Source organism: Haliaeetus albicilla, chromosome 5, assembly GCF_947461875.1.
Source record: "Haliaeetus albicilla chromosome 5, bHalAlb1.1, whole genome shotgun sequence".
NCBI lineage: Eukaryota > Metazoa > Chordata > Aves > Accipitriformes > Accipitridae > Haliaeetus > Haliaeetus albicilla.
The window spans coordinates 24,832,979-24,858,330 of NC_091487.1; the positions used below are offsets into that span (position 1 = coordinate 24,832,979).

The following is a 25,352-nucleotide window of genomic DNA, read 5'->3' on the forward strand; positions in this document are numbered from 1 at the left end:
CACTGAGGCTGAGGCTTCAGCTGACATCCACACACCAGTGAGGAGCAGCACTCCTCTTCCATAAGTCAGCATGTTCACTCTAAAAGAGAAAAAAAAAAATCCCCAAGAAAAATACTACTGTTTCATTTTTCTTCTGTGTGAAAAAGTGCGAGTCCCTGTCCTGTATAATCAGAGACAGCCTTGGAGCAAACACCCACGTAGCACCCTGCTGCTATTCATTAATCGCTCCAGCAGCTTGCAATGAAGTCCCCAGAGAAATTTTATAGCCTTTCTGTAACTCTACATGTCTGCTCAAAGAGACCCCAAACAGACACACACACACAGGCACCCGTCACACACTACCAGATGTTTGAGAGCTTGGTCCCTGTGGAATATCAGAGAGCTGCCACACACACCTGCTCCCACAAGAGACAAGGAGAAAATCAGTGACCTCCACTTACTCATGGCACATGGTAAAATACAACTCTACAAACCATACCTGCCTGCAGAGGGTATCAATATATCTATTGCACAACATATCTTGGGAAATTCCAGTGAGGTATATGACATTCAAGGAGAAATGCTTCAGGAGCTAAATATCAGCCTCTAAGAGCAAAGCAGCCAAGAGGGTGCAAAGAAACAAAGCAGAGATGTTCATTACTCCATCAAGACAACAGGAAAGGCCAGAAGTCACGGTTACAGCAGATGATAGATCCTACCTCAATTACTGTTGTTCTTCTCAGATGCACACAGTTCTAGTGTAGAGAGTCTATATTTTGTTGGCGGAAGAAGGTGATTAATGTTATCCAAAGAATTAGGGGAAATAAAGTAATATTCAGCTCTACTGAAGTCAGAAGCAATTTTCATTGACTTCAGTAATGCTAGAAAATACTTTTTTTTTCCTAAATTTTTTTTTAGATGCTTAATTAAGGCAAGGCATATTTTATAATCAAAGACACCAACAAGCCCTGAAGATGGAATTTTGAGCTGCTCTTTTTTCCTGAAGTTTAACCTGGGCATTTCCGAAAGACATGTGAACTTCCTCTGTGTTCTGCTGGGATCTGGAGCACAGGACAAAGCCTCAAGGATGCCTACCCCACAGCAGATGCAAACTGCCACAGAAACTCACACTTTTCATCTCCAGTCCAGCATCCTCCTGTTCTGGTTCAGAACAACCCTCTGCATCCTGTTTCAGGAACTGCGATTGTAGATAAAGACATAAAGCCTGTTTATTAACTTTACAACATCATGTCATGAAATGTCATGTCAGTTTCCACTGCCGTCAATTTATGCTACAGCCCTTCTGGCCTAGATTCCTCTTGCTCCTTCCATTCAGATGCGCCTTTTTGAGCTACCCACCTTACCTGTACACATGCACTCTAGAACAATATGAATATTACATGTAGCAGCATTTGCAGCAAAGGATACCTTAAGACCTATATTTTTAATGCCACTTTTAGTATGCCTATAAAAAGACTCTATGCAAAAGACTGGATTATGCATTTTTGTGCTGTATGGGAACAGGGTACAAGTGAGAGACATGGCAAGTGGGAATGCTCCCATCCAGGTGCAGCAGCCTTTGGCAACCAGCATCTGGGTAGGATTTGCAGAGAATGCTGTAAAACTTACCTTCCTACAAGCACCACAGCTAGTTGAGCCCATAGGATTTTTACATCTCAGGAGGTTTCCAATGGGATATCATATTAGAAGTGCTGGTGAATGCTATCCCTTGCAGTGAGCGGATTACATGCTGCTCTTGAATTCCTCTGTAACCACTCAAAAATGTGACATCTTTATATCTCATTGTGTGCTCTACTACCACTGTCAGAGGGCCAGAATGAAGAGGAATGCCTGCCAGACACTTTTAACAAAATTTGATTCTTTTAACAGAATTCGATGATCTGAAGCCTCCTCATATTTGTCCTTACTTCTTTCAAACTAAATTAGGGCACAAGGAACAATTACAGCTTCACAAGTGTCTTACCTTCCTCTGCATTACCCCTTGTTACTGTACTTCACTTCTGGCCTGAAGAGACTTCCCCAGCAGCAAAAGAACATATAACCTCCATGATCCTTGCAACTTTTGGTTTTCTTGAGATAGCAAATGTACAAAACAAGCAGGACTAGGAGAACTTTAAAGCATGGATAGCTGAGACTACTGCAAGGCTTTTTTTTGCCTGGCATGACATGCCAAGAGTGTCATTCCTGTAAGAGACAGGGTTTCCTAGCACTACTTTCACCAAATAACAGAGAAACTTACCTGGGAATTAGGTCATTAAAACAGAGGGCCTGACTCACAATGACAGATGGATCAATAAGCGACCTTTGACAGATTGGAGCCACTGATCAATGATTACTTTTTTATTAAATGATTCTTTTCCTGTGCCAGCAGGGACTCCTTCCCTCACACACAGCATTAACATTAACCTTTGCTGCACAAGGATTAAAGGAGACAATACCACAGAGGACTGTCAGTGAAGGAGTGACCAGCAGGAGAAAAGGCAAAACAGAAGCTCAGCCCAAGGAAACACACTCTTCCCCTCTACTTAGAGGGTTGGTTCATGCTGCCCAATTTCACCATCACTACTCCGTCCTCCTCTATTTGTTGTACATAAACACTAGCAGGTCAGTCTGAGAAAGAAGGCAACTCTCAATGTGATTAAAAAGGCTGGGAAATGAGGGATACCCAGTGAAGGCAGATCAGGCAAGGTGACACACAACATGGCCATAACAACATAAATCAATTAGCCACAGCACCACAGTGAAAATCAAGGTCTACAATTCAAAAAGAAGCTGCGCTGACCCACAGCTCCCAGGCCCTTAACTGATGGCAGACACAGCCTGAAGCCTTTCTATTTCACTGTCTGGCTCCATCCCAAAACACTTCTGCATCTATCCATGCCAACCTGTTTGACTTCAAACCATTTGCTTCTCCTGAGTGGACATCATCAGTCACACCAATCTGCAAGAGCTGTTTTGTGAGATGGGGAAAAAAAGCCCCTTAGGGAAAAGCACAGCTCATCAAATGTGCTGTGCCTGGGACTTGGGTTAAGTCTTAACCCAGGTCTCCTGGGGTGACCCTGTACACTAATCAGGTCTGCCCTTTGGCACTGTGCCCACAGCAGAAAGACCAGGTGGAAAAAGTTTTTAAGACCTTGAACAGATGAAGGACTGCAAGCATGACACAGGAACACAAAAAAACCCAGCAGATGGCAGGGAAGAAACTTCTTCTGCTTTTGAGGGTGGCACACTCTAGTGTGGCTTTTACTATGAAGGCTCTGCTGGCTTCTCCTTATACTTCTTTAGATGATATATCTCACAGGAACTGAAGGGAGGATCATATGTTTTCTTCTCACACAGTCTGACTTCATTAGCCCCAGTAGATGTTGCACCATAGTCCCTAGTGAAGCAAAATGTCTTTGTCTTGGTGCAGTGCTAAGAAAGCAAGTGTCATTTGAGCCTCAGATGAGAAGAACAACATGCTACAGGCAGGGCAACCCTCAGCAAAAGGAAACATTTGGCTAGAGAAACATGGAAACCAGAGAACAATATGACAAGTATCTAGTTCAACTTCACTTCATACATCTTGCATGTGTATAATTCACCACCACATATTTCAACAGCTGACACCCAAGGAGAGCTCAGACAAATCCAAAGTGTCTCCCCTCTCTCTCAAAGAAACAGGAGACGTGCTCAGCTGAAGTCCACTTCATCTAGCCACTACCAATGCAAAAGCAGCTGCACTGCTGGCAAAAAGGCATGCCCTGTTCCTTCTCCTCTGGGATGGTCAGCTGTTAATTCTTTAAGCCACCAGCTCAATGTGTGAACCAATAACTCTGCATGAGCCTTCCCTGTCAGAATACAGTGAACGCCTGCTATCTCCAGAAGAGAGACCGTTATTGCCCTCATCGCTTCACATTGGTTTTTGTTCATGCAGAAGGAAGGGCAATATGGAAGAAATGGATAGGAAGGGGATGAAAACAAACCATGCCCACTAATTCAGGGGAATAAGATAGCACAGAGCTAATTATTATCAACAAAACAGATCTCAATTGTTAGGGAGAGGTTGGGGAGCCTCACCAACTACTTTGCACAGAAAAATCCCACCAGGTGCGACAAAGCTCTCTCAGCTGAAGAAGGTAGTATGCTCTCAAGTCTTCCCATAGCCTTGCTTCAAGAACACGTTTCTTGGTCTTGTAGGCCTCATTTCTTTCAGTGAGCATACTTACATGCTCACTGGTGTCCTCAAGGTCTCAATCTGCATGTACAGTGTCCCCTTGCATACTCAACTTCCTCTCCTCCCTCATCAGAGAAGATAGGGGAGGAGTCACAGGTAGATCTTATATTTTAAATTTACAGAATTGTTGCACAGACTAAGAAATTGCATCATACACACTATTTCCAAGTCATTCCAATTCCATGCTTCCCTATTATCCTCAGCAGAATTGATGGGCCTCACTCCTTTCCCACTCCCATACCAACTCCCAAAAAGCAAGCTTCTACCGCCTCATCTCAGCCAGCAGGCATTACCAGCCAACGTCACCTCAAGAGACTTTCCACTATTGCAACAAGCAGAGAAAGCTGTGCTCTTCCAAGGGTAAGCACAAGACTCTCCCTCTCCATCCAGAGAAGCCAGGGAGGGATGAGGATACACAATTACAGATTCTAGCCTCAGGCTGGTCATTTGATGGAAGGTGTGTTTTTCATTCCTAGTTTTAACCAAAGAAAATGTAACTAGGAACTTTGAAAAGCAGCAGCATCCAGAAGAAAAGTGGCAAGGACCAGCATGAATCTTCTTGCTGACTCCACAGTTTCCCCCAGAGAAGGAAATGAACCAAGACCAGATGCAGCCAGCCCCAGGAAAGAGGGGCAAAACTGGCTGCAACAGACATTCCACAAGAGAGCTGCGGAGACCCACAGTGGGAAATGAAGGAGTAACACCATAATAATGCTATCTGGAGTCCATACCTGGGGCTGTGCCCACAATAACCTCCCTCCCTACTCCATACATCCATGCTCTGTCCTTCCAGTTGCAAGCTGCACATCGAGCCCTTCCCAGGAACTTCATCAGACTATAATATCTGAAGAACAGATGAGATGAAAGAAGGAACATTATTCCCTTATCCCATACTAACCTGCACCCTCCTCATTTCTTCACAATGCCTTTCCATGTCCTTCATTTCCTGCAATCCTCTATGTAGCTGAACCATGTGTTTCTCCTCACTATGAATTAGTAGCCTGTCCAATAATTTAAGTGGTCCAAAATGATATGATTCCTCAAACCTTTTCACCATAGACTCAGACTTTGATATTAAATAAAACAACAACAACCCACACACACACAAAAGAAACCCCAAAACCACACCACAAATGTGAGTGGGATCAAGGCAGTTGATAACAACTGAATAAAAAATTGGCATCTTCTTCCCTAGCAGGCTTTAAAATTTAGAAACTTGCGCTTGTTTTTTAACAGATCTTACACTCATTTTAAGCACATTTAAAATTAACAACAAAAACCTACAAAGCTTTCTTGCTATTTGTCTTGGATCTTAAAGTAAGTTGTCATTGGCAAATTATATTCCATTAAAGGATACTACTAATTAAAAAAAAAATTCATTATTTTATTAGAATACTTTTTTATTTGCTATTGTTACAAGCAACACCTAAAATTAATAGAACTGAAGGATTAGAAGGGAAAATGCCTTTCACCTAAATCCTTATTCCATTCAACAGCATTTTGCGTCAAGTCAGTTTTACTGTAAGTTTCTCTTGTAAGCAGTCAGATCCCCTGTTAGTTGAGCTGGATTAGACCCATACAAATAGGGAAGGAAAAATATATATGGAAACTCAAATATTGGCAAGTGAGCCCAAGGAAAGCACTTCTTTTTTCAGCTAAGTAAAAGGAAGCTGCTGGGCACTCCTTAAACAACACACATGCACTGAAAATCCTCTGCCTCAAATAAACACACATTTCCCATCAGGCACAAAAACATATTCAACACACAGTGTCAATACTGGCTACAGTCTCTTTTTTCTTATTTCAGTACGGTATGCGATCTGCTTTTTCACACTCTACCCTAGAAACATGAGACATCTATGATTCATTCTGCAATCTACCTCTCCAATCACACACCTAGGGGGAAGGCATGTTGAATGTTTTGGGGGTTGTTTTTACATAAAAGCATAACAATATTAAAAGCGTTGCATTTCTTTGGGGATTTTGTTCCTCCTCAAAAGGAGCCTCTCGTCACTTAATTTTTCCCTTCCACATTTCCCCACACTTCCCCCACGTCCAACCCACTGCCTGGCATTCTCTCCCTTCCCAGAGATCGTCTTCTTTCCCACCTTGCTCCTTTCAGACACCACCTCCAGTGATGCCTCCTGGCTCTCCCCTCTCCCTTTCTGTGCTAAGTTGGCCAGGCTCTTGTGCAGATGTCAGCAGGGTCAGCACACACACAAAGCTCTGTTAGATGTACATTTCATAAATCAGAAAGCTGCCTTCTGCTCTCTTTGTTCACTCTCTTCAGTTGAAAACTTTTTCTCTAGTCCCTCTCCCTTCCAGCCTCTCCTACCTCCCTACATCCTTTTGCCTCACCGAAAGCTTGGTAATTTTCTTCACGTTTTTCTCTCTCTTACTCTTAAAACTTCCCTTTTCTTACCTATTCTCCACTCGCTTCTTTTGCTACCAGACTGTCATCTATGCTGTTAGCCCCAACCACATCTCCAGTACCTCTACAGTTAAATCATTTATTAGACTCCTTTTGTTTTCCCCATTTGCTCCTTTGAGTCCTAGCATTGCTGGTTCCCAATCACACCAACACCATACCCTGTCTCCTCCTCCTCTCAAATAGCACAATCTTTCACTGGGAACTGACTGCTCATACAGGAAACAATTACCAAACCTTTTCACAGGGGTGCATTATGATGTGCCAGTGTTAAGAGGGTGGCCTACTAAGAACTGATGGGAAGAGATAAGTGAAGCCTTGATAATCAAGGCTGACTCCATTTGAAGTTCAGACAAAGGTTTGGGCTGACTTTTCTGGGGCAACTTATCTCTAGAAACAGAAAAGAAAAAAGATTCAGCTGAGACATTTTGGCTATGGACAGAGCTAGGTAAGAACACCAAGCAGTTCCACGGCAAGAGGAGTCAACTCCAGCAGCCAAATACCGGCGTAGCCATTACCTCTTCAAACTCTACAGACAGTCAGCAGGCAACTGTGTAAGGCAACTTTCCAGCAACTTAAAGAAGCTAAGAGCAATGAGTCACAGGGGCAGTATTTATGATGCTAAGAGTTTCACCTGGAAAATGAGAGAAGAAAAGGAGAGTAGCACCTGCTCAGTAGGCTGACCAATAAGGCACACCAGGGGACACAGACACACACACCCCCCCAAGTAGTGAGTCAGGATGGAGCTTTTCAAAGTCTGATGCATGACAGTCTACAGCAAAGTTGCTTGCAGTGCCCTGTTGCTCCTGCACATCATAGGAAGGTTGCCTATAGCATGACCCCCAAACTTATGGCAGGTTACACTGTGACATGACATGCTACCCTGCCAGATGCAAAGGGGTGTGGGTGGGTGGCAGAGGAGAAGGCAGGCAGAGAAGTGAATGAACATTACAGGCAGCTGTGATTGAAACACTGAAAGTCTAAGGTCTCTGCAAATGCCCAAGTTAAAAGCAGAGGCAGTCTCCCAGATCGATTATGCATGCACGCCACTGAAAACACAGGCTGCTAAAGTGCCAGAGCCCTGCTGGATAATTTATAGGCTGGTGTTAGTATTCACAGAGTGGTGGGTAGAGTTCAAAGGAACGAGGTGGAGAATAAAAGTTTGAGCCTTATGAAAACACTGTCACAGCATGAGCCTCAGCTCCACAAAGGGCTTCACTTGTGCTGGGTACAGGCAGAAGCCAGCAGATATTATCACAGCAGGAGCCAGCAAGTGCCATCTTGGCACATGGGCAGAGAGTTCAGGGAGGGTGCTCAACCAGAGTGTGCAAACATGCAAACTTTGCAAGTGTTTGAGCACATGCCTGCTTGGCTTTTGGGAATGTATGGGAGAGCCGTGTGCCAAACAGCCTGTGACCCATCTTCTCCCACAACCCTTCCTCACAATCCTCTTTATTCTCCTAGGCCTGCCATACACCAAATTTCCTGGGCTACTTCTGCCATAGAAATAAACACCAAGCAGGGAATAACTGAAGACCTTCGCATACCATTTTCACTCATGGTCTCACCAGGATTTGAAGCCAGGACTTCAGGGACAAAATTAATCATACTAAGCCACCCAAAATGCAAGCTTTATTTAGGTGAGCTTGCATTTTCCAGCTTTATCCCTGCCTGAGCCTCTTAGCCATCTAGTTATCAGAAGAGAAAGATGGGAAGACAGTGAGGTCATCAATTTACTAAGCCCTATGTCTGCTCACGTTTGAGATCAGACACAACACCAACGGCATTAGAATAAGTACTGTGTGGTTGACTTCAGCAGAGATGTAAAGCAGAGGCTGTCTCGCCTGTCTTGCCTTCCCTCTCTGCAAGCCTACAATAAAACCAGATCTTACAGACATACAGGTGCACACCATATTCTGCCACTATTCACCATAACCATCTAGCGCAGGAAAGGGAGTACAAGGGAAAGCCTAGTACACAGACAAGATGAACTAAAAGGTTTAACCGGTATTTTACTATTGCGTGTACGCCCAGATACCTCCTGTGAACTCCTTGTCATCGCAACTTTCCACAGCACTCAGAATACCCCTCTCCAATCATATTCGTTCCAGAAGAGACTTGTCTGAATGTACAAGTAATTTTCTGATCTAGAAACTTTTCTAAATTAAGCTCTCTGCCCCTTGCAACGCATACCTGAACTGGGAAGGCACACAGGAATTTGGTATCATACAGTTTGCTGCTAGTATACCAACAAGTACCCATCTCTCTCACTTCTTCCTGCAGGTTACAGTCTTCCGGGACATTCTGTCTGGGTGCAGTACTTGAAGCTCAATCAATTATAGAAAGATATCTTTATTAGAGGCCACAGAGGGGCACGCTTTAGAGACACAAATCACTTAGAATGAAAACCTTTTATTCTACATTTGGACAGCACCACACACAACAAGATTCTTGTGTATAACTGGGGAATACAGTAATATAATTAAATAGATTAATAGTCACTAAAACTAGTCTCCTCTCCATATAATTACAATATAAAGTTGGATTTTTCTCCATAGAGTCTGGAGGACTAGAGTATTGATAGATGCCCATTCTTTTAATCACAGGAGGGTTGTGGGGGAAGGGGTTGAAACAAGGACACTGTGTCTTTACTCTTTTGAGCAATGGCACAGAATCTCCATGAAGGGCTCACAACACTGTTACACGGAACATGTAACTGGATTAGTTCAGTTTCTAAATATGTGGCAGTCATCAGGGTCTTGGCAATTAATCTATAGTTAGTCCACAGTATCGTTTCAGGTGGATTTTCAACAGCAATGTTATTAAAAGTCTAAGGATAAAGCTACATGGTGCACAGCAGAGAATTTTGAAGGTTGGCAGCATCTGCTGATAAGTTTGACAACCATTAACTGAGAGAACAGTTTGGGACAGAATCTCAAACCAATCCTAAGATGAGGTGTGTACTAAATGTGATTAAATAAATCGGTCTGTTGTCTATGATCTTCAACAAAAAGAATTTAAACTCCTTCTATTGAATTTGAGACCCATTTTAGAGATAAGAAATAGAGATAGCAATTTGCTTTTGTCATGAAATAACTCAATGGCAGAATGAAAAAAAAAAAGTTTGTGACTCCTGCCCTTTCCATTTGATTATTTACCTCTGAGAGTATAAAGAAGGGAGGTGTCAGGAAAAAAAAAAGGAAAAAAAGACAATTAAAAAAAATCAAATAAAGCGCATGAAAACATCTGGACAGAGTCCGGCAAAAAGGGGCTATAAAGCAGACAGAAAAGACTTACATGGAAATAGAGTGAAAAGGTATAATGTGTTTAACATGGAGAGAGACAAAAATTACAGAGAACAACAACCAAATCTGAAATGACATATAAATCAGTTTACAAACAGAACCATCTTCCCAGCACAATTATGGTGACAGAATAATCACTGGAGAGCTTTAAGAAATCATTCACTGAGTACTTACATGGGATAATCTAGCAAAGGGGCCCAGGAGACCTGGTTGATCTTAAAGAATAAATTCCGCAAAGCACAAGAACAGTCCAATTCAATGTGTGGGAAGCCAAACGGGTGTGGAAAGATGCAGGTGGCTCAATAGGAAACTCCTGACAGAGCTCAAACACAAAAGGAAGCGAATGGAAGGTGAAAGCGAGGGTGTGCTCCCCAGGAGGAATACTGAAACTCTGCCTTGGCATGTCAGGATGAAAATTAGAAAGACTTGAAATTGCATGAAAATCCACAAAATGTGAAAAAAAGCAAGAAGGACTTCTAAATGCACACTGGTAGTAAGAGGATGACTAAGGAAACTGTGGGCCCAAAGCTGAATGGGACAGGGGACTAGTGGTAAAAGGAAAACACTTAGGTCCTCAATGTCTTTTTTGCCTTGGTCTTCACTGGCAAGGACTCTTCTCAGCCTTCCTGTTCCATGTGCCCAGTGGAATAATCCAGGGGACTGAAAAACTACCCACAGCACAACACAACTGAGTTAGGGACTATTTAAGCAAACTGGGCATACTCAAAATCCTGGGACCAGACAAGATGCCCTAACAGCACTGAGGGTGCAACAATGGCTGATGACACTGTAAGGTCACTCTCGGTCACGTTGGAAAGGTCATGGTGACTGGAGGAGGCTCCTGATGACTGGAAACAGGTAAATGTCACACCTGTCTTCAGAAAGGGCAAGAAAGAAGATTCAGGGAATTATAGACCTGTCAGCCTAACATCTCTCCCAAGGAAGGTTATGCAGCAAATCCTCCTGGAACCCATTTCCAGGCACACAAATGACCAGAAGGTGATTGGGAACAGCCAGCATGGATTTACCAAGGGAAAAAAGTCAGCCAGATCACCTTCTGTGGTGAGATGACAGGCCCAATGAAAAAAAGGAGAGCACAGATTTTGAAAGAGTCTCCAATACTATAATAATACTCCAATACTAAATATACTAACAATGGTATGTAGCTTCATCAGTGGAAGTTCAGACTGGACATTAGGAAAAGATTCTTCATCGAGAGGGTAGTCTGTCACTGGAACGGCTCCCCAGGGAAGTGGTCAGGGCGTCAAGCTTGTCAGAGTTCAAGGAGCATCTGGATGACACTCTTAGTCATATGGTTTAATTTTAGGTAATCCTGTGAGGAGCAGGGAATTGGACTCGATGATCCATATGGGTATATGGGTCCCTTCCAACTCAAGATACTCTATGATTTGATTATTTATAGACAGCTAGAACCAGACAGGTGTACTGCAAAGCACATGGAAAACTCACTGGACCACTGTACTCAAAGGCTAGTCGTCAGTGGTACAACAACCTAATGGCAGCCAGTTACTAACAATGTTCCTCAGTGGTTCTTTGCTGGACTTGCTGCATTTTGTCATTGTCTTTCTGGCACTGGTCAGCCCAGAACTGGGCACAGTAGGCAGACTTAATCCCACAAGTGCTGAGCATGGGGAAATAGTCCCATCCCTTGACCTGCTGTCTATGCTTTTGCCAACACAGTTCAGTATATGATTAGCTTTCACCAATGCAAGAACCATCCTGATGGTTAGGGGCTAGAGCATGATATGCAAAGAAGCTGGGAGAGCTGGCTATGTTCAGCTCAGAAGAGCTGAATATTTGGTCCTCGTCCTCCATACTCTTCAGCTTCAAACCAAAAAACTCTACAAGCAGCTATGAAATCTCACCATCCATAAAGGACAAACTGAAGCATGGAGACATGAGCCAAAAAACACAGTACTTTTAATTACTTGTTTCCAAAAGTACACAGAATTCTGTAGTAGAGCCAGGAATAAACCCCAAAACACCCAAATCCCTTTTCCATAAAAACTTGCCCCAGAAATGTGTTCTAGCACTAATAGTCCCATAATTCTGCAGTTTGCCTGTGTTGGAGGATTCCTGGCAACCACTTCACCCAGAATACCTTAAATAAGACTTGACTGGACAGTTCAAGCTTTAAGTTTTAGACCATTTCAACTACTCGCATTATACACATGATATACAACATGTAGCTGCATCTAGTGTCCCACAGTCACTTCTGGGCTGCTGAACAATAAATAACATGGCAGGCCAAAGTGGGAGATGGGTGTTGGCAACATAAGGTTTAATAGGAGACACATTTATAACATGCCTGATGTGTGATACTGTGTCATGATAACAAACCACACAGTAAAAGAGAGAGGACATCACAGCACCACAAAAAGTTAGTTGATGTAATTCAAATTCAGAAAGAAGGACACCCTAAAATTACTTGATGTCCACCCTGCATTTTGTGGCCCTCTCCAGGTAACACCCAAAACAAGACACACGTGTGAATGCAGCCACTAGCATAGGCAGAGCCCTTAAGGCAAAGCATGCCCAAGTTACCCAGCAGCGTGGTACAGCTACACGTCTGGAATGACTGCTCGCTGTGCAGCTGAATCAGAGCCCTCCACACTTTCAGGCACGCTTGCACTCACCAATATACAGCACCAAGGACATAACCTATATGCACAGAATTGTTGCCTACAAATGGCATTACATAGCTATTGCCTTACCTTGGTAAGACACCACTTTGACTAACAAACCTCTTGCAATGTGCCACTTTGGATATTCATCCTGCTGAGATCAGTCAGTCTTTTCCCAGTATCCTTTTAAACACACAGCATCAAAATCCTGTGCTTACTGTCTCATTCTTTTTGCTTAATAAAAAACTACAGCTTCCCTTAAAAACTGCAGTGGACACTTCATTGCTGGACCAGTGTGTCTCCCTACCTACATCAGATGAATGACAGGAAGTTTGGGGACAGAAAAACCTCAAGTGAGAATTAAGCTGTTTAAATAAAGCAGATGGAAGATGCACACACAAAAACACCAAAGCAAAGGCCGCAGCTTGAATTATTGTTGTAATCCTTTGCCACATGCCTACAGAAAGCCTGACAACAGCTAAGCTGTCAACATGCTATCATACCACCCATCCTGCTGACCAATCTTTGTTTTTCTGTACTCCCCCAGTTATCTGTGTCCATCTGTTGTCTTCTCTCTCATCCTTAGCTTGCTAGCTGTTTGGGGCAGGGAACATTTTATGCCCTGCATTTGAACCAGGATTGTGTAGGTGCTACCATAATAGGCAGGGATAATAATAACAACAATAATTAGGTTATATCTTACTATCTCCTTGGGTTCGAATGTTTCCCTCCTGACTTCACAGCAGTGTTCATAAACAATTTTTACTTGGTGCAATATGGGGCCTCATAAACAAATAATTACATCCTAACATACCTTCGACCATTTCACCAGTCATCCCTTGAGGCCTGAATCTGCTGAGCTCTCCATATGCTCCAAATGGTGAGTGTGTGTGAACTCAGCTCCAGAAGAAACCAGCCTTGCAGTGGCAGGACTAACACCCTGCATATAACCCTTAGATTTTCCTTGGACAGAACAAGCTTCCTACACACAAACTGTTGCCTCCTACTTTTGTGTGTCAACCCTGACTCACTTGTAGTACCAAGAAGTAGAAGATATCATCTTCATCCTCCACTCACTCTGAAAAATGGCAAGAGCCTGAAGTTACAAGTTAATGTAAGAAGGTGGAAAATGGTTATATTATAAACTGTGCACACACATAGTGGCCAAGCCCAACATTGCCCAAGTTCAACAAGCATATGTTTCTGGATGTTCTGCTAAATGAAAAGGAAGAAACTTCCTTCTTTGAGGTTTGTTAGGGGAACCAGCTCTCTGCACTGGAGATCCTCAGAAATTCATTCCTAGGCTTGACTGGCTCCAGACAGGCTGTTCATGTAAATCTAAGATTCAGGAAAAGATAGAAGTAACACACCACATAGTATGTCTTGGATTACTTTCTAGTAGCCAATGAAAAGTTTTGCTGAACACTCAGGAAGAAGAGCCCTATTCCTCGAGTAACATCCTCCTCTCTGGAAGTACCATGAGCCCCTTTCACAAGTACTGAAGTATATGTCTTTACTGAATCAGGTGTTAGGATCCCTCTTCTCAAATCCACTAGGTGGTAACGTGCCCCCTTGCAATGCCTAATACACACTACTCTGCTTTAGGTAACTGGAAGAAAAGGTGTTGCAGTGAGGAAAATCCTTTGCCCTCATCCACTACATTTGTTGGAAGAGCACAGAAAAAATGTTCTTGTAGTAACTGTGACACACCATACAAACCTGCAGTGGTTTTTAACAGGTGAAAGCAGAAGTGTAAGTCTTCTTTTCCAACTCCAAATCATTTCTCCAAATCTTCCCAGTGTCAGTTAATCAGTAACCAGGATAAGAGTCTTGAATAACTTCCATTTCCTAGTTACAAGGATGCAAAAAGCTGGACCAGCCCTCTGCTTCTTTGTTATCTGCAGAAATAGAAAGGCTTACAGTGCTGGATGCTAATGCAACACTGACGAATGCACAAGCTCCCTCAGGCCTTTTTGGGACATGCACTGTAAAACTGGATCATGCCAGGGGCTTGGAAGGTGCTGCAGGGGCATTTGCAGAGGGTGTGTTTCGCCCTGGCCCTGCCTCCCCACACACCCACCATAACAGCCAGTAAGGGGAGAAGCCTGCCTTTCAGTGAGTGCAAGAGATGTTGGGACCAGACATCAGGAGTTGAGGCAGCCCATTCCCCTTCTGACCCAGTCAAAACTATAATAAAACAACCTAGATAAAATTTGGTGTCTCTGTCTCATCTGCTCTTAAAACTTCCTGTGATGAGGGCACTACAACCTCCCTCAGGAAGCTGTTTTCGTGCTTAACTATCCAAATACTCATAAAGCTTTTCCTAGCACCTATCTCCACATCTTCCTTGCTACAAATTAAGCTGATTAGTTCTTGTCCTATCCCCAGTGGACACAGAGAACAATTAATCACTGTCGTCTTAAAACAAGCTTTTAAATATTGGAAGACTTCTCACGTCCCTCATCAATCTTCTCTCTAGACTAAACCAACCTGGTTCTTGGAGCCTCTCCTCGCAGGTGGTGCTCGCCACTCTGGCTGTCCTCTCCTCATCTCCTTCCACCATTTCTGGTTTTGCTGCTCACGCTGGAAGCAGTGCTCTGCTGTGGCTTCAGCAGCGGCTGCTAGAGTAGAAAAACTACTGCCTGTGTGCTACACGTGACATTCCTGTTAAATATACCCTAAAATGAGATTTGCTTTTTTGCAACGTCACCACACTGTTGACTCACATTTAGTCTCTGACTCACTGTAGTGCCTCCCAGATCCTTTCTGCAGTTCTGTTGCCTGGCTTGTTATCCCCCATTTTACATGTAGACATTTGATTTCACCTTCCCAAGTGCAGTACTTTTCATTTGTCTTTATTAAATTTCTTCTTATCAAATTCACACCATTTTCCAGTTTAATAGGTATATGACCTATGTTGTGCCAAGAAAGCAGATCAACTTCCTGCCTCATGTTACACATCAGCAGCAAAGACAGCATGGAAGGAAAAACTGCTGTGTTCAGGCAAACTTCTTAAAAAGAGTTACTGTCTTATCAAAAGCCTATCAATTTGTTACTCCCTTTTCACTCTGCATTTCTATCTGATACACTGTGATCTTAGTAAGAAAACAGTAGCTCACTCTAGCCTCATAAAACACATTCACTCAATGAAATTACAATCCACTGCCAAAAAAGTACTGCAACATCCCAGGCACCACATCACTCTATGACCCAAGCTAGTACCAAACAGAGCTGCTAGCAACTCATTAACTAGGTCATATCAACCAACAAGGAAGACAAGGGACACATTTAAAAAACTAATTATATTGAGCTAAATCCTTAAGACTTGGCTCAACAAAACTATGTCTTTTGGCCCACTGTTGTTAGACACACCCTCAATAAGTATTTGAGTAATTACTTATATGAAATCACATCAAAGATCAATTTGTTTCCTTGTATTTTCCCCATAAAGCGCTTAACTTTTGATTCCCAGATATGTAGCAGGTATTTTAAATGCATACACCTGAAATTATGTTGTATCATACCCTCTTTCAAAGTGCTGCATACGCTGACCAGACAAGCCAGCTGATTCCAGGACTTCAATGCAATATCAGGCAAACAGAGTCCCATGAGAAGGTTGGCCTTAGTCCCATCACAGGATTCCTGCATTCCCCATCTCTGTCCCCCAAAAAAAGTCAAAACAGTCAATAATTTAAAATTTCTTTTCTTCGTGGTTTACAAAAAGATTGCAGTGTGTAACTAGCCATAGTAACAGAACAATTAAAGAAACTGGAATCTCTCCCACAAATTAAGAAAGATGTCAAGGTACTTGAATGCATCCAGAGGAGAGCAACAAAGCTGGTGAAAGGGCTGGAAGGCAGGTCCTGTGGAGAGCAGCTGAGGACTCGGGGTTTGTCTAGTTTGGAGAAAAGGAGGCTGAGAGGCAACCTCATTGCTCTCTACAACTTCCTGAAGAGGGGAGGTGGAGAGGGAGGTGCTGATCTCTTCTCCCTGCTATTCAGTGACAGGATGTGTAGAAATGGTTCAAAGATGGATCAGGAGGTTCAAACCAGACACTAGGAAACAATCCTTTACAGAGAGGGTGACCAAACACTGGAACAGGCTTCCCAAAGTGGTGGTCGATGCCCCATGCCTGTCAGAGGCATTTGCACAATGCCCTTAATATCCTTTAACTTTTGTTCTGCCATGAAGTGGTCAGGCAGTTGGACTAGATTATCATTGTAGGTGCTGTCCAACTGGAACTATTCCACTCTATTCTCAGATACATGCAGCTTTCCTTTCACAGAACTCATAATTTATCCTTCCCCTCTACTTGGCACTGGTGAGGTCAAACCTGGAGTACTGCGTGCAGTTCTGGGCCTCCCAGCACAAGAGATGGACATCATGGGGAGAGTCCAACAAAGGGCCACAAAGAGGATTAAGAGCATGTCTCATATGAGGAAAGGCTGGGAGAGCTGGGACTGTTCAGCCTGGAGAAGAAAAGACTCATGGGGGATCTTATCAATGTATATAAATACCTGAAGGGAGGCTGTAAAGGTGACAGAGCCAGGCTCTTTTCGGTGGCACCCAGTGACAGGACCAGAGGCAACAAGCACAAACTGAAACACAGGAGGTCTTGTTTGAACATCAGGAAACACTCTTCTATTGTGACGGTGACCAAGCTCTGGCAACAGGTTGCCCACAGAAGTTGTGGAGTCTCCCTCCTTGAAGATATTCAAAAGCTGTCTGGACATGGTCACCTTTTCCAGGTGGCCCTGCTTGAGCAGGGAGTTGGATCAGATGACCTCCAGGGGTCCCTTCCAACCTCAACCATTCTGTGATTCTGTGGGTTTCACCAGCCATCAACAGGTCAAAAATCTTCCTGGAAAATAGTTGTTCCATGGCTTAATCCATTCCTCTTCAAATGCATCCTGTTGCTGCAGCAGATCCTTCTGTAGTCTGATATTGCAGATGGTGCAGAAAGGAATTTAGCAGGCAAGATGGGTTCCTTCTCAGGACAATGCTGCCATTTCGCTTATTGCCATGAACTGACTGAGATCTTTGCGAGATCACTTTCAGACTTACGCAATGCTCAGAAAGGTCAGACAGGTTATTCCCTCCTCCCCATTATTTCCCAGAACTAGTGAAGACAGAAAGCACAGTGGTCAAAATAATTCAAATCAAACTGTTTAATGCCGTAAGAATATATTGCTCACATCAGCAGAGAGGTTTACTCCAGATAAGATCTCAGACTAAAAGCAAGGACTCTTATCTTCCCTATGCGTCCCTAACACCTGGAAGCACAAAAGGAGGGCAGCATAGCCTCCCACTGGCTCTTCCAGTCTAATGAACAGCAGAGAGTTCAACCAAGCAAGGGAGGGAGATATCACAGTCTTGTCTCACCTTCCAGTGCTCTAAGGACCAGAAGAGAAAATGTTAAATGTGCACATCACAGTCATGCCCATGTTCAGTGACTGACTTATCCACATGCAGTAAATGAAGGTCAGTTGAGCTACTAGATATCTGCAAGTAATGAGAGCAACTACGCCATTATGACTGGTGCCTTAACTTGCACCACAGCTTAATTAATTTATAGATACCACAGTAACTACAAGAGTAGAAAATCAGGAGAGTGCCAAACTGAACAGAAAACCTCTTGAACACTAACATACCTTGAAAAAATCTCTTTTCCATTTTGCTTTTTAATAAAAATGAAGTATTTCATTACTTATATTTTATAAGAAAATACAGTTGGCCACCCGGTAATTCCTCAGCATGCATCAGTTGAAAACTGTGCAGTTACAGAAGGAACAAGATTCCCCCTTAAAATGAGTGAAAGACTCTAAGCTTAAGGTGAACAGGTTTTTCTCCAGCCCTTTCCTTGCTTCCCTCCATGACTGGTCATGAAGACAGCTGACAGAAGGTCCTTCCACACATTCCTCACCAGATCCCGTTCCTCCACACTCCATTTAGTTTCTGCAGTCCAAGCAGATTCCTTTCTCCCCTGAAATCAATGTTTAATTAACACATTATTGGGAAAAAAAAAAATGGACTGCAACAGCAGACTGAAATGAAGCCAGCACCTCCCTGCTCTGCAGATGCAGCCAGTCCCATCAGACAGTTACCCCACTGGAGAGTTCTTCCTCTCCTCATCCCCCTTCAGCTACCAGCAAACATCATCCTCTTGCCCAGTTATCTTCTTTTCCATCCCCATGGGACTCTTCCCCTCCTTAGAAGTGGTTCACAACAGCAGGAAAGACATCGAGTAGAGGGAGGACGGGAGCAAGTGCTCTCTGGGTAGCCTCACAGTGCGACCAATGCCTCACCTTTAACCCTGCCATCCCCATGGGAGCAGCACGCTGATTCCCCTGACGACACCCCCCATCAACACAGCAGTAAGATTAGCAGTGCAGCAGAAACAGGACAGTATGCTTTGCCATGAGCAGAGGATGCTCCCAGGGTCAAACTCACAAACAGATTCTGGGACTACGCACAGCTATACGTACCCAAAGGCAGTAGAGAAGCTACCGGCAGCTTCAAAAGGTTTACATCATACCTCCCCCCATCCTCATCAATTATTATTCTATCCCATTCCTTGGCTCTCATCCGGCTGCTGGGAGGTACTTGGATGCAGGGGATGCTGCAGCACCGTCAAGGGCATTATGAGGCAGGCCTAGGCCTTGGGCGCCCTCCCTGCTAAACACACAGGCATACTCACTACACAGTTGGTGCAGCAGGCAAGAGACAACAGAGTCCATGAACTCCTGGGCTGGGCTGCCCTAGTTATGAAGAGAGACATCAGGATCTTTGAAAGAGTCTACTATCCCAGCACTGTCATTCCCAGGATCCAAAGCTACTAGTGTTAATTAGTTGCCGTGATGTGATGGATGACAAGCGGCAGGGCCAGGAATGACACAAGCAGACTGTGTTCAAAATAAGCCGTCCCTCACCATCAAGGGCAGAGGAAAGGAATTTGGAAAGGACAGGAGCTGAGCACACTGCTGAGAGATGACAGGTATGCTGACAGAGCCCCCCTCATCCCTGACATCCCCTTCCCAACACCCTGGCTGACTCCTGCTGCCAGCAGACAAGAAACAGGCAGGGGAGCATGCCTGGGAGAGAATTCAGGAACATAGCTGTGAGAGACAAGGGGAAAGCTCTAAGAGACATGAGGAAGCAAGGCAGATGAAGGGCTAGTCCACTCTGTAGCAAGGGGACACATTTCAGACAGAGCTGAACTTCTGATGGCTGTGGACGAACCTCCATCACCCTCTGCAAAGCCACACGGTGATGCCTGCAGCAGCCCTGGGTCCCAAGAGGCTGCAGGCTTTAGCCCAGACAGAGGACTGCCAAGCTGGCTGTGTGGTATACAGATCCCAAAAGCTGTAAATAGTGCTCAGAGAGCACTTTTTTCTGTGAATGGCAACAAAAGAAACTGCATCCCCACCTTCCCTTAAGGAAGAACACAGGATCTTCCAACACTACTGGCATATTTCCACTAGGAGTCTTATTGCTCAATTTTTCAAATGCACCAGTACAGGGACACTGCACTTCATCCCTACCAGACCTCAGTAAAACAATACTTGGGCTAGCCCAACCTAAAGTCATGATTTTTCCATGCCCCCCCCCCCAAAAGGTACAAACGCAGAGCACTAAAAATGCTGTCCACTGCCATCCACTCCACAACGAGAAAGGCAGAACAAACTTCTCCCATCCTGCCTTTCTACAAATATGTCTTGGTCTGGCTGTTTGGATTGGTGGTGAGAGGTCAAAACATCATCTTTGATTCTCAGAGTCCTTTACGCACATGAATTGCTTTTGTCTATGCCCATGTGAGGAGAAACCAAAGAAAAGAAAAAGCAAATGACCTGACCCAAGATTATGTAGTGTGCTGGTTTCAAGAAGCTACGAACCCCTCTAGCATCTTGGTTTCTGAAATGCAAAATATCTTCCTCACCACTTGCTGTATGAATTAAGAGCCAACTCTGCTAGATTGACAGACTCTGCTATTAACTAGAAGAGGGGGGTGAGGGGGAGAAGACAGCTGATAAAAATTTCCAAAGCTAAACCAAAATTTGGGTAATTTCTAGCTCCAGTTGCATTGGCAATAGTCCCAAAATAAAGCCTGTCTCCTCTTCGCTGGTGAGGGCAAGGGCAGATAAAGTTAGATGCATTTTGGTTTTAAATTAAACACCATGTCTCTTGAATCATTGTAAGAGGCCATTTCTTTTCCTGGCTTTTGGTCATCACAAAGCGTCTGGCTCCTTCAGTTTGTTCTTGGCCAGACCACTGTGTGTCCTTATCCTTGATACAGCATATCACAGCTCAGCCGGTATCCAGACATCCACCTGCACATGCCCAGAGCACAGAGCTGAGGAGAGGGCAAAGGAAAACAGATCAAGGGGGAAAAATACACTCCACTTCTCAAGACAGTTAAACTCAAGAGCCCTGGAGGATGTTGCAGAAAACAAAAGCAAGTAGTTCAGTAGATCTACCAAAATACGACTGCTGCTACAGCAAGAAAGGGACTAAATTCTCCCCTCCCAGGAATATGCCAGACAAGACCCAGAAGATCTTCTACAGTTTGAAGGTGTCCTCTAGGTTAAGGGTTTAAATTCAATCCTAACACAAAAAAGAGTAAGAGTTGCCTGCACCTGATGGCTTGGTGGTTTCAAGCAAGCACCCCTTGCTTGAAAAGGGAGGAAAGTAAGGGAGGGAGGAGGCATACTTATTTCCTTTTTGCACAGTGACTTGCACGGGACAGGTCTTAAAATCCACCATCATTGCTACCACAAATTACCCCAGCACCACCTCCCACCCTCTGAATGCTGTGCAGGAACTGAGCTCCCCTCTCCCTTCAAGGATGCAAATCATGCAGGGTCAGGAGTAAATTCCAGCGCTATGTGAAATTCACTCTGCTCCGTTGGCTGTGCAAGCTCAAGGAAGCACAAAGCACCACAGTCAGGGACTGCTGAGCTACAAAACTCACATTGCAATCATTGAAGTTTACCTACAATAATGTTTTTTTTCCAACCCTTCCTATTCCTGCTAACAAATAATTCATAAACGGAGGCTCACTGTGCCACGAGAACACACTAGTACCTTAATCACTGGGGAAACGGAAGAACCATAAGACCAGGGCCCACCTTCCCCCTGCAGGGTACCAGGGAGGGAGTCTCCAGGGGGGAGCAGGCTTGTGGGCCCTGCAGCACCCTCTGCCTGTTGCTCAGCTGGCCACTGCTTCATCTTCAACAGCAGCCATGGCTGGCCTACAAGCACAGGAGCTGCAGCACGACATCTGTATCTGAAGTGACTGGGGTAAAGGAGAGGGCAGGGAGAGATCAAAAAGCTGGTGAATCTGGGCGGCTGAGGCAAGATTTGCTCTGGTGAGCACAAAGCAGGGGAGTGGGGGAAACTGGTATCTTTCCAGGCATCACCCACACTAAAAGTGTGGGGCTCCGGACATGCCCCTGCTCCATCTTCCTGGCTGTAGTCTACCATTGCACCTCAAGGTCAGAGAAAAAGGAGAAAAGCAAAAGGCAAACAACAATAGCCCTGGACAGATCTATTTATTCAGCTTTTGCTATTGCTCCATGAAGTGGAAAGATCCAGAAACGTGGAGACCTTGGAGCAGGCACAACTACACGCAGGAGATGAGAAGCAGTGGCTGGTAGAACCGCAAGAGCACCTTTCTCCCGCAGCTCCCCTCCACTTGGGTGTGAGCAGCCTGTGACCAAGCAGTGAGGTCCTTAGCACCCAGAGAAGGAGGGTGCTGAGCAGGTCTGCAAGCCTTGGAGAGGGTCCTGGCCTGCCTGAAACCCAGGAAAAGCCTCCCTCTCACTGCCTCGGCTCCCCCACCCCTGCACACCAGCTACCTGCAGCCACCTGCTGAGGCTTGCCTGGCCCTTCCCTATGTTCTAGGTGGGGGAAAGAAGGGAGGGATGGAGGGAGAGAGGAAGAGACTCTCTTCTTCCTTTACTCCCCATCCCCCCAGGCCTTTTCGCTGCTCTACTCAGACCCAAAAAGCCATGGATCTGCTGCACATCCTACAACAGAAACACAAGGAGCTTTCCCGCCCCCTCTCGATTCACCACCCTCCAGCCTCCGGCAGGGACTGCATGGAAATGGCGATATTCCTGTATCGTCTGGATCAACGGCACGGATAAGCTCAAAGAGGGCAAGGGAGGATGGCACAGGAGGACGAGGCGGGAAGGCTTTGTTTGGTCCTGGCTCCAGTGCAGCCCACCCCCTCTCTCCATTGCAATGCCCTCCAGCTCGGACATGCAAAGAGGCATCAGGAAGGGAGGGGGCCGGGGGTGCTTATGAATTTTGTTTCCCCCATCAAGGGGACAGCTCACTCCCCTGAGCATGCCTGACTCTGCCGGAGCTCCCTGGAGTAACCTTTATTCCAGTGTGTTGCAAGCATGTATTTCACGGATGGTTACACTGAATCATTATCACCAGACGTTCATTTGACCAAAATAATGTTATTAGCATCGTCAGGTCCATTTCCACCCCGCAATTCCTCCCTCCCCAGTACACATACGCTCCCTCTAACCCCCAGGCCCCTGCCATCCACACAGGGCACACCCCTCCCCAATACAAAATCTCGTGATGTGTGACACAATGTCCAGGAAAAGAGAGCGGCAAGAGGGGCTGGCGAAATGTATGGACGTGCCTTTGGCATTTACTGCGTTCCCTACCCTCTGCCAATGTTTATCAGACACACACAAAAGACGCACATGCAAAAATCAGAATTAAATCACGGCCTGTCCTAGGTACATGACTACGGGTGTATGAGTGTGTGCATGTGTGCCTAAGCCGCGGTCAGAGTCCTATCGGGAACCCGAATCTGTGTGGCATGAAGCAAAGGTCATCATGCCACTGTTGTGATGCACTAAAAAAAAGCCGCAGAGCCATCAGGATGTAACACAGAATTTTCTCGTCAAGGGACGAGAAACCTTCGGGGGGGGTGGGGGCTGGGAGGACGAAAGCGGGTGTGCGGATGGGGGGGATGGGGGGAAATGGCAGAAAATGGGGAGGAAAACGAAGAATACAAAGCTCCACTTCGCTAATCCAAGATAGACAATCCATCCCTTCCCCCCTCTCTATGCCCTCCCTCCCCCCAAAATGTTGGTGCAGATGGATTTCTGTATCTTGGTTTTGCAGCAGTGGGTCTAATGACTCCCGTACCAAACCCCCTCGCTATTTTAACCCCTCCCACTATTTTTTTTTTTTTAGACCGGGCTGAAGAATAATGTGTTTTTAGAGATAATGGGTTTTATAAAAAGAAAAGAAAAAGGGACGCAGCGCAGACATTATGCGAATAAGCTGCTCCCCGCATCACCCCCATCTTCCCCCAATCCCGATTTCACCCCCTCCCATCATTCTCCAGCCTTTCCCCATTAGCTCCCCCAAGGAAAGGAAAAAACCCACAACACGATCTGGGTAGCCGATCTCAAAATCCCAAGCACTAATCCGCTTGAATTTGTTCTTCCCCTTATATAAGCAGCAGCACGTCAACATGTTCAGTGGAAACGCAGCGTAAAATGAGGCCAGGCTACAGCCATGGAACAGGGGTGATATCGGCAGATATCGCTTCTATCGAGAAGCCATCACCACCAGGATGATGAAATCGAGTATTGGGCTTTCAGTCGTTCCCTTCCTTTATTTATTTATTTTTTTAACGCTTACTCTAATTTTATTTCGTTTCATTTTGGTTTTGCTCTACTTCATTTTTTAAAGGACAAAAGTAAAATAAATAATTAAAAGCCTAGAGACAAACCCCACCGGAAGGTGCCCGAATGCTCCAGAAAGAGAATCCTCACCTCCTAACTTTTTTTTTTTTTTAAATAAATAAATACAGTCCTGTTGCTCCCATTATCCCCAAACTTCCAATATCCCCAGCTGCACCTCCTTACTCCTAAAAACCAGATACTTTATTAGAGAGAGACCAATGTTTAAGAAACTGCCAAAGACCAAAAAGGAAAAGAGAAATGGAAAATTATGTCTATACAATAATCTAGTTCGTTCAGCTGAAAGTGCGTCCAGTCCCAAAACCAAGAGCAATAATCTCTGCAACCTCCTCCCCCCAAAATACTACTAACCCTTAGATAAACTTGCCCAACTTAACACCGATGACCATTTTAACTTAAACCAGTGACAGACGTAACACCCTTCTGGTTCACGTTACAATTAATAACTGACTGTATCATCACAGCAAACAAAACCTTTTGTGATCAATTTTTCCCCCACCTACTCAACATCCCTCTTAGGCTTTTTGCAGGTCTAGTTCAGAGTTCACCCCTCAAAAAATAGTCCCTCAAAATATGTAATAAGCAGGTATTGGTGAGCGGTCGCTTAAATATTCACCTTTATAGGAGGGCTGTGTGCTTATCGTGGAATAATTACGTGCAGTAAAAAATACAGAAGGAACAATTAATAATTAGAAAAAACAGAAATAATTTCTTAAAACTGTTTGCAACAAAGCGTTGAACAGTTTGACCATAGAAAGGTGGAAAGAGAGCATGGAAAAGCGAAAGGCTGAAAGTGTCCTTTTTATAAACGATTCAATGTTTTTAGCCTGGGTTCTGCCTCCCCGATCCTTTGGTTTTTCTGCTGCTGATCTCATGCCTAATCTTTTTTATTGTTTTCTTTGGGGAGGGATAAATCCGGAAAAAAAATTTTTTTGAAAGAGAAATATTTCAATTTTAACAAAATGCATCCTCAAAGAGCACTGGGTAAATACGTTACTTCCTAGCTGCAAAAGACTGCAATTA

At 44.5% G+C, this 25,352-nt stretch overlaps 1 protein-coding gene across 32 annotated transcripts in view; it reads right to left on the bottom strand.

Annotated features, from left to right (window-relative positions):
- Nucleotides 1–25,352, bottom strand: part of NRXN3 (neurexin 3) — a 1,027,863-nt gene that overhangs the window by 1,001,449 nt on the left and 1,062 nt on the right. Inside the window, exon 1 of one of the 32 annotated variants that reach the window (XM_069783728.1) lies at nt 14,314–14,335. The exons of the other annotated variants lie outside the window; for them this stretch is intronic. The gene's annotated coding sequence lies outside the window, so the exon portion shown is untranslated. Of the gene's footprint in view, nt 1–14,313; nt 14,336–25,352 lie in introns of those variants that run through there. 32 annotated transcript variants of the gene reach the window in all.